A 13,995-nucleotide genomic window follows, 5' to 3' on the forward strand; every position below is an offset into this window, starting at 1 on the left:
AATGTGGCAGTTACTTGTCAAAATGAATACACGCCATTTTGGAATCAAACCCTTCCCAGTATTAATGAGGCTGTTCTGGATATTAGGTATGTTTTTGACTAAATGAATACACTAAAGGATATTCTGATTCTTTCTGCGTGGACAAAAATGAGGGCCTGAAGCAGCGTCTCTGAGGAACACGGGCAGTGTTAATTCTCCCGGATTAGAGAGGGAGACGAGTGAGGGGTCAGCGTTTCCATTCAGTGGATCCCTGCTGCTCTTCAATCAATAAGACATTTGGCAAGAACAGACGCTTTGCACCATATTAATTGGAAGGAAAATAATTGAAATCTCTAAGCGTTCTTTCAGCCCTAAGTAAATCAAAAGACAACATGTGGCTGTCAGCTGGAATCCATGCTACATCACCGCTCATGCTCGAGAGTTCATTTGTATTTCAAATCATGTTTTCAACTGGTTCAATTAACGAGATTTAATTCAAACGTGTGTGGCATTGCTAGTACAGTGATTACCATCAGTGTGTTGAATTTACATCATAACGCAAAAAAATCACAACTATCCACCTATAATAACTTTTAACATCTTATTTTTTTCTTAAAACTTTAGTGCGTACGTTTTTGATATTAATGAATGTACATTACATTACATTCATACAGCCGTTGCCAAATGAGTTGCTACAGAGCTAATTAAGACTATCAGCTCCACACATCTCTCTCTGTATTTCTCAGTATGACTATGTTCAGGAGATTGTGTCGTCCGGCGACTTTCGCACGCAGCAACTCAAGTGAAGATAATTACCTCTTCTGAAGAGTCCATCATGTTTTTTTTTTAATCCTCCGTGTCCTCCTTGGCTACTAGTAAATGCATGGAGGACATGGAGCACGATCACGGAAGGCTTGTGTCATGTGGATGCATCGGCAGTTTTGTTGTCATTACTTAGAATTCCTCATGGAGGACTACGCACTATAGCTTTAAACAAAGGGAGTAAAACAGTGGTGTAAACTTTCACTCACTTCAATATCACACACTTTAATAGAACGAATAACTAGTTTCAAGAGATTTAAGTGTCAGGAAATGTGCCTTTTATTCATTGTTACCAGATGCTTAAGTTATTGTTTGTAGAAAATTAAAATTTATATTAAGTCTGACTACAGTAAAAGGCGGTGACTTATGAAGACATTCTCTACAGTGTAAGTGGATCAAAAGAGGCTTTGCAATATCCCAAAAGCTGTAATTACTACTGAACAAGTTACATCCACTAATGTGTGTTTGGTATTCATCTGGAGATGCGGTAAACAATCATAAAGGCCATACAAATATCAAAATAGAATTTATAAATTAAGTCGTATTCCACTTTAAGCGCCATTAAGCAGACTATAATTTTTCTATTAGGATAGCAACTGCTGATATCTGCAATGATAAATCAGTGGGAACGGCATTCTATTCACACATTCAAGTCACACCTCAGCAGCAGCAGCAGCCTAATACTCTGCAGAGTAATCTCAATATGAGTTTGCTCTGTGCAGAGGTACTGTCTAATGGAGTATCGGTAATGACTTGCAGATTGGCCTGGGAATGGCGGAGAGGATTGGGGGTGGGGGGTGTGTGGGGGGGGGAGTAGAGGTTTGGACATAATGGCACCAAGAGACACGTATGCTCCCTCTCATAACTAAAAAGCACACCCACGCAGCCAGATAGCATTGACGCCATATGTGAAAGTGAAGGGTGGAAAAGTCAAGAAATATTATATGACACAGGGAGCATTTTGAATAATAATGGGTTATAATAAGTTCCCTTAAAGCTGTAATACGTCACATGTTGTTTTGCGGTCAAATTGGTACGTTGAATAGATTTGAGACATTTTAAGGTGTTTCTATTCATTTTCGCACTGAATCGCACAACATTCAAGCCAACATTTTCCGGCCAAAATGCATCGAGCTGTCTACCTACAAATGGTGAATGTTGCACAAGTTGTAATGGCGCTTATGTGCCAGCTGATACAGCAACATATCAGGCTATAATAAGACAAACACAAAACATCACTGTGATGATGCAGATGCAAGTAAAGGCCAGACAACAGCTATTTAAAAAAGCCGTTGCTCGTAAATTAAATTAAAAAAATGTATCTTGTGTCTGTCTTTGTTGACACCGGCCATGTCTGCAAAGAAAACGGAAATTACCTAAAACTTCTTCTTCTTCATTTTATGGCAGGTTACAACCACAAAATGACCTAAAACGTAATCGCAATTCATTATTTATTAGGCAAATAACGTTTCCATTCAATATTACTTAATTTGCATAAAGAAAACGTGCGGATGGAAACATGGCTTATGTGTAATGTGAAGCATGTCAATAGTAGCGACAAACCCACACAGAATAGCCATGCAACAGGCTGTACAGAACTTTTAGCTGTTTTGGTTTTAATGCCTGCAAACTCCACTCTCGTCAACCTTATCTCTAGCTGCAGCAGTTTGATGTTTTCAGCAAAAAAAGCTCTGATAAAACCTCAGTATGCTGGCTGGTCCCCAAATGAGGGAAGGCGCTAATTAGGTGATAATCTGTCAGTGTTGTGGTTTTCAATTTGTTCTGCTGTCCCCAAGTGGCCAAAAAAAGAGAAAACATCAATGCATAAAACTATCCATAAATTAATTACAACAAATATTGATTGCCTTTTTTGAGAATGGTCTGGGTACATTTCATGACCACAGCTGGGTAACGGGAAAGCTGCTACTTATTATAATTATCAATACCAGGTTTTATCCCAGTTGGCTGCTCATATTTACCGAGAATCTAACATGATATGAACATGGCTGTGTGGTAGTAAGAGAGATAGAAGAGGAGGAGGAAAGAACTTAGGAAAAGGAGACAGAGAAGAGATCAAAACAATGCCAGTAAGCCCAGTGAAGCAGATTGGGAAAAAGGGAAAAAGAGAGTGTGAGTATGTGTGTGTGTGTGTGTGTGTGTGTGTGTGTGTGTGTGTGTGTGTGTGTGTGTGTGTGTGTGTGTGTGCGTGCATGCGTGCGTGTGTGTGTGTGTGTGTGTGTGACTAGATACTCTGTCTGACTTGATGGTTGAGTGTCTAGTCTGAAGTAAGTCATTGTTAATGTTGGAGGGCTCAAGCATCTGCTCCAATTGTGGCATGGAAATCCTGTCTGGCTGCCACACACACGCACGCTCGCTCGCACGCACGCACACACACACACACACACACACACACACACACACACACACACACACAGAGACCACTTCACATCTGTGCCTCTCTGCTGCAAATTCTGGTCCCTATTGCAACACACAGACACAAACACACACACACACACACACACACACACACACACACACACCTAAGGTATGTTCCTTATTACTGATACATCAGAGTCAAGATAAAAAGCCCAGCGTCACATTCCTCTGAGGAACATGATAATACGCACAACATGCAGCAACACACATACAAAGGCATTCCCCACATATACAGTACAAAGACTCACAATCATGCAAACACATAAAGGGAAAAGAGTGTGTAACACGCACAGAGGGAGGGAGTGAACAAAAGATTTGGGAGCAGAGGATTGTGGGAGCGGTTTCATTAGGAGTGCTGACAGGTGTCAGAGCTGAGTCTGCATCAGATAGTGGAGCAGTTTCCAACAATGAGACACACAACAATCTCTTTACCTGGGGGACTCCTCTAATCCCTCGCTTTCCCTCCTCTATTTTTCTTTCTTCCTCTCACTCACACTTGATTCTCTTTATCTTTTCTCTCTCTCATTGTCGCCTTTGTTTTTCAACCTTTATTTTATTCAGGGACAAGAGTTTCATTGACTGAGTGGCATCCTCTTTCCCAAAAAACAACTTTCTTTAGATTCATATGCGTGCTTCCCAGTTATGGCCACCGGAGATTTCCCAGTGCAACTACCAGCACACAATATCTACAAAAACGCCTTGTTGAGATATAAATTTTGTGCAGCGCAAGTCAGGGATGAACAGTGATGCAGAAGATGAGCAGAGATAAACCATCGGATAAGAAAGGGCGAGGAGAGGTGAAGCGAGAAGGAAGGCGGGGAGAAGAAGAGGCGGGATCTTGGGAGCCATACACTCATTTATTAAAGTGGGGGATGAGAGTCGAGGAGGCCTAGTTCCCAACTGAGCGAGGCAGGGGTGGAGCTCTGCAACATGGGAGTCATACACGCTGCCTATATATATATATATATATATATATATATATATATATATATATATATATATATATATATATATATGTATATATATCCAAACTATTTCCCAGATAAGCAATACACACACACACATACACACAATGTTACATCTAGATAGATATACCCAAAATGCACATAACATAAACAAATCAAACACATAAACAACACACCAACTGCTACGCACACGCCGATGGGAAGCTTAATCTTGCCCTCTGGCTCTGTGCAGTAAGCAGTATGTCTTAGGCATGTTGGATGTTTTACACTAGCCTTGGGGCCAAATACACAGACACTGTGATCAAAGGTGGGAAGGTGAGACCTCAGAAAAAAGAAGGTCTCTATCAGAGTCCCTAGGCCAGTTTTTAGGTAGTGGTTGATATAAAAAAGAAAACGGTCATGATAATATGAAAGTTATAGGCATTTTCCAATTTACTCTCTACTGCATTTTCATATTCGCATTTACTCTCCTCCATACCCTACTTTTCCTCACGTCCTTCTCATCCTTCGTTGGCTGCTGGAACAGTATATGTTATCTGGGTAGAAGACTTTGAGCAAGCCGTCAAAACAAACAGAGGCTAGAGAGATGATATGTGGAGGCAGGAGTGAATGTTTATGAAGTTTAATTAGGGCTGGGCAATATTTCAATATTATATCGATATCATGATATAAGACTAGATATCGTCTTAGATTTTGAAGAATTGTAATATCGTTACATGGTAAGTTTAGTCTTTTCCTGGTTTTAAAGGCTGCATTACAGTAAAGTGATGTCATTTTCTGAATTTACCAGACTGTTCTAGTTGTTCTATTATTTGCCTTTAAACACTTAGTCATTATATCCACATTATGACGGTTATTTATCTAAAATCTAAATGTGGAAGATATTTTGTGAAAGCACCAATTGTCAACCTTACAATATCGTTGCAATATCGACATCGAGGTGTTTGGTCAAAAATATCGTGATATTTGATTTTCTCCATATCGCCCAGCCCTAAGTTTAATTATCCCAGTGCTTTGACAACACTGTTCATGAAAGATTTTTATATGTTAGAGATGAAAAACATGACATTTACTTAACTTCTATGAAGCTCTGACACACCTAAAGTCATCGTAGTATCTGTTTACTTTCCTTTCCCTTACTTCTAATTACTTTCTATTAGGATGGAGACATTACATCTGCGGTGATGTAAGAGATGAGACGAGAGCCCTGATTGGCTACAAACTGTCACCCATGAGGCCACCCCACCGAGGCGCTGACAGACTCTGAGTATGATGGATGAGGGATTGTGTGTGTGTGTTTGCCTATGTGTGCAAGTGTCAGGGGGGTCACCATAGTGTAGAGGGTCCCCACGGATTAGCGTTACAGTCCAGTGAACCATTTCAGAAAGGAGGGGGCAAGACCCCATCGACCACTGCCATAACACACACACACACACACACACACACACAGAAAGAAAGTAAAGGACCTGATATGATGACCACATCTCCCAGGAGAGAAATAGGAAGTCATCTGTTGAGCAATGTCTCGGTTTTAGACGCTAATATAGTTATACCCTTAGAGAATAAATCTAACAGAAAGTAACACACACACACACACACACACACACACACACACACACACACACACACACACACACGCACGCACGTACAGAGGAGGCCACAATAACGTGCAATGGGCCAAGCCAGTAATCCCAATAGATCTCCTCATTCAATCAACACACAGACAGGTCATAAGGCTGTATCTATATAGATCTCCTCAAACATTTTTTCCTTCTCAGTCTATTTCTCTCACTCTTCAACAACAACCATTTTTTTTATCTCTCAATGTCTGTCTCGTATAACCACCCCGTAAAAAAATTAAGACAGGTCCAAACGGAGAGGAGTTTTATCAACCTATACATCATAAACTCGAGCTTTTTCCTTCGCACCCAAAGCACACACTGTACAATAAGACACCCTCCCTAGTGGCTGCCTAAGCACTGACTGCTGTAGATCTCTTCATGTAAAAGAAATTTAAGAAGACAGGTCAAACGAAGGCCAGATACAAACTTATATCCATCAGCACAGCAGCCGAGTTGTGCTACGATACTCTTGTGGGCCTTGCTGCTGCAGATTAATAATGTTTGATATGCGGATTGTGTTCTGATCACAGACTGGTTTAGTATGCACATTAGTATGTGTCGTGCTGTTCCTCCTCTGTCAGCGATGTAGGACCCCTTGGTTTTTTTCTGCCCTATGACCAAGGCTAATTGAATAAAATACTTGCTTGTCCAGATATTGATTAAATATGGTGGTAGCTCTGAGTTGGAGTTTTGTGATTTTTTTCCCCCCAGACATCACAGTCAATCGAAGTTTCTGAGGTTGATGCTTTTTCAATTGTTTAGATATTGTGGCCATCACCAGTTATTCTAACTTCTTGTTCTGTTATTCCAAACAAACCACAAACATTAAAAGCGTGTCTTCCTGTGCACTGGATGATTCTTCACAGGGAAGTCCTTACTGTATGGAGTTATTGCATGCTCTCCCTGTGTTGCCGTGGGTTTCCTCCCACCACCAAAACATGTATTTTAGGTTCAATTCAGGAATTGTGAAGCAACATTATCATTCATTTGGAGTGGTCCAATAGTCACTCCCTGTAGCTGCTAAATGCTCCGTGTTCACCAGCTAGTTGCTAACTGTCTGTCTGCTGTTTGGTGTTGAGCAGGTTTGGTCTGCAGTCTGTAGCTTGTCCGCTACTTGTTCCACTTCCGGGATTGCTCCGGTGCCGCAGGAAATTGGTTGACTGCTCCTCAGATCTCTGCATGGTAAATTGAGACAGCTAGCTAGACTATTTGTCCAATCTGAGTTTCTCTCGCACGACTATTTTACAGCGGCTCCGTGCAGAGCTTAGCGCCGCCCATGACGATTGTGATTGGTTTAAAGAAATGCCAATAAACCAGAGCACGTTTTTCTCCCATCCCGGAATGCTGTGTGTACTAGCCAGACCCTCCGCAGCGTGTGGATGGTCCGGCAAAGTGAGACTAGTTGTCCGCTGAAAACAGCTGCCTGATGCGTCTGAAACATAGACTGTATATAAAGATGGACAACTCGTCTCCACTTCCTCCCAATGTACAAAAGTGAAGCCAAAATATCCGAGATGCGGGCGCGACCATCTTGTAATTTTGAGCCAGAGTCTGCCCAGTAATGATCAGGTGATATTGAAGTCCCGCCCATACACCCAAGCAACCAATCACAGCTGTCAATCATGACGTTCCGCCCGGTTTTATAGCATCAAATAATTAGTAAAAAAAAAACACTTGAACAGACATCAGTGTGATGAGAACTACCTAAAATGACAGAAACCATCTTTGGGTAAAAACTATTTGACGGGTACTTTGGCCCATGTCCCATCCACTTACATGGAGGGGGTGGGATTTTCGACCTTTACTGCAGTCAGCCACCAGGGGGCGATCAAGATGTTTTGGCTTTACTTTTTAAGTCTATGCATCAACCCTTGGTCTGAAAACAACGCTATGGTCCAGAATCATGATCTGTAGTATGATGGATCAGTGCTTGACAAAACCCAACCACCTGCCACATAAAACAGGGGAAATGCAAATACAAAATTTACATTTTGCTCTATGCTATTTGAGCCATGTCTGCATTTGTCCAACAGTTCACCTTTGTAGTAAGCAATCAAGCAACGAAAAAGATAGAGTGCCTAATGGAAAAATCCCTCCTCTCCGTTGACTCTACAGAGCTCTTCATCCCACATGTCTCCATTAGAATAGCATTGCCCTGTGTGGTATCTCTGATGCCCAAGTGTGATTGTGTGACTATCTGGATGCTATCAGGTCTGGATGGTCAAAGAGGAGGATGTAGCCGATAAGCATCAGCTAGTGGATCGATAAAGTACACAATCTGTTTGTGAGAGTGTATGTGTGTGTGTATTTCTGAGGGTGACACAGAAGATAAATGACAGATAACAAGAGGATCTTTAGGATGGCCTCACTAAATACAGCTCCGTGTTCTCTTTTCTTTTCAGCCCGCAGGATCAAAATGTGATGAATTTTTGTTTCATCTTGTGAGCGGAAAATGACACAGTGCTCCTTGTCATGTGGGAACCAAAAACAGGATCACAACCCAGTTTAGACCATGACCCAGTGAATAATAAGAGATTTCTGTGACCCACCTAAGAATCAGCCAACCTTTCAATGTCAGTGTAAAAGCCCATGGTACATGTACTCACTTCGCTATCATCTGCCTTTATGTATTTGGGTTTATTTCCTCCATTAGTCTCGGGACAAAAGAATGAGTTTCTTGGTCCCAAACGTCCTAGGTCGGAAAAGTCTAAGCAATACACAACACAGCCAACTTCACAACAAAAGATATTGCAATATCTAGTATGCAAATTCCCTGGGGCCAAAAACTTTTGAAAGCGATCGCTTCTCTTTGCGAGACCTGTTTCATGTTTTATTCTGGATTCGTGACTCATCCGCTACGCTTCATTTCAACAGGAAGACTTTTCATCTATTTTGCACAAATGACCCGAGTTCCTCAGTCGTAGTCTCAGGTGGAAGAAGGGCAGGCACCCTATTGCACTAGACTAGGAGCTCTTCTGTTTTAATAAAAGGCACTTTGAACTGCGTTAGAAGCCTTTTGAAGTGTCCACCCACTCTTCTCAGCCCTTTCCTATAGGGGATATGGAGCGGGGCTGGTGATGTGGTAAAGATAAAACAGAAAAAGTTCACACTGTTATGAACTGAGATTCTGACACTTAAAATAAATGCATGAACATAAACAATGCCTTGACTTCATTACAGCATAATCAGAAGTCACAGAACAGTTTGCCAATTGTACCTACTTTTCAAAAACTTGAAAAAACTTGGTTGTACTACCCTCATCATTTTTAAGCAAAGCAACTCATTACCTTCTCACAACCTCTAAAGGAATTTACACTGCTACTGAACTTTACCAACAACAAAAGGAAGACAGATAATGGAACCAAAGTACAGTACGACAACATGTGTAATACGTGGAATCTACAAAATAGCTGCTGCTACCTTGCACTTTTTGCACTTGAATGAAGATTAAATTAATTAACAAAACAGGCTTACATCTGGTTTAGAACGATGGCCATACTCCATTTCTTCACCTGTATTATCTGAATCACACACTCAAAAATGACTCAACTTTGACAAGTCAAGTCAATTTGATTCATAGAGCCCATGAATCACACATTCAAAGGGCTTTATAATCTGTACAGTATACAACCGCCTCTATTCTTAGACCTATCAGATTAAATGTTGCCTGAATGATGCAGTCACAATGACTATGCTTTAAACTAGATTAAATTAGAGGGCCCTTGGGTGAGATTACCTCTCCAAAACCAAGAATGTGTTCAGAGGTCTCTTGTTGTGTCCTTCTAACAGCCTTTAAGGCAGTTTACTCCAGTTTGGTGAATCTGTCAAAGGTGAAACCAATATAACCACAGGGCTAGGCATGGAACCTGAATATTTTATTTTATTATTTTTTGGGGCATTTCTGCCTTTATTTGATAGGAAAGCTGAGATATGAAAGGGGAGAGAGAGGGGAGAAGACATGCAGGAAAACCATCACAGGTCAGATTCAACCCCTCGACCTTCTGCGTCGAGGAATAAACCTCTGCATATGTGTGCCCGCTCTACCAACTGAGCTAACCGGCTACAAACACAATTGCTTTTTGAATTTAGACTGAAATGTGTCCATAGCATTGTGTAATCAAACCCGAATGCTTTGTCAGGTCTTTACATATTCTTTATTCAGACATTTCCAGAATTAGGTCACTATTTTGCCAACTCTTTACCATTTCATTTTGGCAAAGTTCTTGGCAATATCTTTGTTTTAAAGTTTTGTTTTGGTATAGGCACTGAAAGTCAGTTATCATATTAACACCAGTGTCAAACAATTTACTGCCTAGCAGTTATATGCCTCCGCCAAGCAATCAAGATGCAGTTTACATCCATGTCCGTCCAGACTGCAATATTATATAGAGTGAAGACTTTGAAACAATTTAATAAAAGGAATTAGGTATGATGTTTTTATTGGCAAAACGTGGATGTTCAGATACATCTTCAACCTTGCAGCACATAAAATCTATACAACATCTAAAGATTTAAGATTAGTGTCACCAATTCAGTATCTAACAAAATGTCTCCCCTTCTGTATCTGAGTTAGGGTGTTGAATAATGGGTCAGAAAAGTGATTTTGCAGAACACACAGTGAAGTTGAACGTTTGGATATAAAATGTTTTGTTTATTGTGACAAATGTTAAGAAGTTCCCTTAAGGTGTTCCTGAGATATGCATTCATGAGAACGGGACGTACGGACGGATAACCCTGTCACCGATGAAGAGCTATAACAATTCCAAAGAAGACCCAGCCTAATAGTTAAAATGGAACAAGACATAATGTATATCAACACCTACAGTGTTTCGCTTCATATATCAATAAACCTATTTGAACCTTCACTTTCAAGGACAGAACTATATTCATTAGCTTCTATACAGGTAGAAGCAACCCAGTCTCACGGCAGTTCGTGAAATGGTCACGTTATTTAATCTATAGATTTGTGTTCACGGGGACGTTTTTCTCGTTTTTTTCGTGGTGGCCAGCACGAAAATGTAAAGTAATGTATTTCAATGGGAAGCATATTTCGTGATCACAGCACAAATATGGTCGGGGTGGTGGATGGGTCAAACAATACAGGACTTTCACCCCGTTGTTTTCCTAATCACAACCGTCCCGTTATTGTCGCTTGTAACCCCGCGGCCGTCTCCCGGCGTGTGAGGCGTCCTTTCCCGTTGTGTTTTTCCTAAACCCAACCTCCGCCATCCCGTTATTGTCGCACGTCTCCCACAGCCGCCTCCCGGCGTGTGAGGCACCCTTTCCCCGTTGTTTTTTTCCTAAACCCAACCTCTGAATAGATGGTTCCCATTTCGTGCTGGCCACCACAAAAAAAAAACGAGATAAGCGTGTTGTTGTACACGAATCAATAGATTAAAAATAACGTGACAATTACACGAACTGCCGTGAGACCGTGTTGGGTAGAAGCAACCATCGTTTATATTAAAGGGGTATTTCAGCAATTTAGTAATGCCCTTCCATGAAGTTGGGGGACTCATACGAGACAGATACAAAAAAAAAGATTGAACCAGTAGAGGCTGAGATAGCCTGACTTTTAATCCCTCGTGTAAAGCTCCCAAAAAAGTGGTTTCTATATTCATAAGCTCCTTGTTAATTGAACTTCATGTAATATCCCAGGAGTACTATTGGTGCAGTCCCCCTTTAAAACAAAAAAAAAAGTAAAACTGTAAAAACTGTAAATGCAATATAGTCAACCTCCACAACCTTCTCCCTACACATTTGGGCTGTAATAATAAAAAGAGAAATGAATCTCATCCTTTGATTTGCATATGGTTAATATAGCCTGTAAGCTTAGAACAATGCACTGAAGAGCATTGATACTTAGTTAATTCCCCTGTCCCTCTGCCTCAGTACACCACTCAACAGTTGGATGGCCATTACATGTATCCACTAAGACAGTGAGCACCATCAAAAATCTTTTAAAACTAATTTGCCACATATGATTACTCATGTGCCTTCAGAGGAACAGTGGAGTGAAGTTTATTAGCGGGAGGGATAAGTGGGGTCAGAAGAGAAACAACACGGGAAAGTGTCATTTGGATTGCAAAACACATGAGAGATATCAAGTCATAATAGATTGTTCTCTCTTAATATTTTCATACATTCATCAGGAACAGTTTATTACGCAAACATATTAAATCTGCCCTGCTGTGTGTAGCAAGTGGCGATGACTGAAGCCATGAATGCAAGCTAGGAATAAGGAAATGAACAAGAATGTAAATGAAAAGGGGCACAGAATCCCCTGTGACTTAATCATCAGTGACATTTGAATATTTCCTATTTGTGTTCTGCAGAGTAAGTTCTGTGACGGTAAGACAAACACATGATGCAATTAAATGGCTCTTAGCAGCCGAGCTTCCAGGAAAGAAGAAAGTAGGGCAGAGAGCACTGAGTAAATGACATGGAATTATTAAGTAGAAGCTGAGGAAACATGAGGCACGAGTAGTGTCATGACCCTCAAGTATCCTGTTATCTCCTGAATGGTTAAACATCTCTCGCATCCTTCTCCTCCTTTCATCAACTCGCTCGCTCTTTCCTCTCCTTCTGTTAATGCTGCTCCCTCCATCTCTCATGTCTTTCTCTTATCCTTCATTTTTCTCAGTTAACCTGCCTGCTTCTTTTCCATACTGTCCTTTTTCTATCTCATATCTCTTCCATCTTCTAATATCTCTACTGTCCCACTTTTTAAAACGTTTTTTCTTCTCCCAAGCCTAATTTAAGTATGCCAGCTAAAACAGCACGTTCAATCAATCCTAATTTCATAAAGCTTGTTGACAAATTGGCCTTGAGCAATTTGGACAAATGCACGGTCCAATCCGCCATCTTTCCAGAATAATGAGACAATTAACATTAGCTCTCTGACACAAACTTAATTAGAGGCATCTTATCGTGACCTCTGACCTTCCTCTGGAGTGAGAAAACAGTTATTAAACTTAAGCTATAGGGATATTGTAACACAACTCCCAGAGGCATTATCAGAGGTAGCATCCGTGTATTTGAGATATATGACATTCATTAACGATTAATTGGAAGTCAAGGGGTCGGATGCGAGACCTGCTCGCAAAATTACAGGCTGGCTATGTGTTAAAGGAAAACCTGCATAATAGAAAGTGTACTGTTTTAGTAGGCTTTTTTTCTACTTTTTTTTTTTTAATGTGCAGTGTGCACATAGTTTCATAAATGAGGCCCCTAGTTCTTTTAGCAAGCTTGCTTCTTCTCTAACAACTAGGCCACTGCCACACTCCTCCCCTTATGTTTTATTGTGGATGCTCCACCTTTCTTTTCTCATCTCATCTGTCTCTCTCAATTAAACACGGCAACGATCAGAGGGGCATCTGGAGATGCATCTTTAAGCTTTAATACACTTTGAATAATTAACACACACATGTGCGCACGTACACACTCAACACACACACACACACACACACACACACACACACACACGCACAGCTGAGTCTATCAGTGGCAGGCAGCTCCCCCAGCCAGAGAGACCCAGAGGGAGAAGGGATGCTTGCTCTGTGCCAGCCGCAGCCCCGGAGCCTCCGAGCTGGGCAACTCGGAGCTGTGTACCAGCCTGTGCTCCAGCAACAATGGTAAGACAGATGTAACTCTGACACCCTTTAGCTGAAAGATACAAAGAGAGGGTGTCTGGCTTCAGCTAATTGACTTGTTGAAGGAATGAGGGAGTGGGTGAACAAGAGGGAAAGAGCTCATTTGGTTAGAGATCAAAAAGGGAAACCCGTATGGAGATGGCTGGCGAGGTTCATAGCATGCTCTGAGCAGGGATTCTGTGGGGTGTGTGTGTGGCTGGCTGTGTGTGTGCACGTGCAAACATACGTTCCTGCATGCCTGCATATACTGTATGATCTAACCAACTCATCATGGTTATTTATCGTCTAATTAGCGGCACAAAGGCAAACACTGATCCACATATCTATATACTATATTCACCTTCTGTTCATCTGGAGCCTAACACAGCCGGCTAATGATTATCAATGAGGCTAGGCTACAAAGCCACCGGTTTGACCCCCTGTGCAGCAGCAATGCATCATGGACCTACTGTATTTCACTGAGTGTAAGGAGGTCAGGCTTCTAGGAAGAGGGAGAGAGAGAGTGGACATGGGAAAGAA

General features: G+C 41.3%; 1 protein-coding gene across 1 annotated transcript in view; it reads right to left on the reverse strand.

The window, feature by feature from the left end:
* LOC144520564 (plexin-A1-like) overlaps positions 1-13,995 on the reverse strand; it is a 301,950-nt gene that overhangs the window by 111,437 nt on the left and 176,518 nt on the right. The window lies entirely within an intron of this gene.

This window comes from Sander vitreus, chromosome 7 (assembly GCF_031162955.1).
Source record: "Sander vitreus isolate 19-12246 chromosome 7, sanVit1, whole genome shotgun sequence".
Taxonomy (NCBI): domain Eukaryota; kingdom Metazoa; phylum Chordata; class Actinopteri; order Perciformes; family Percidae; genus Sander; species Sander vitreus.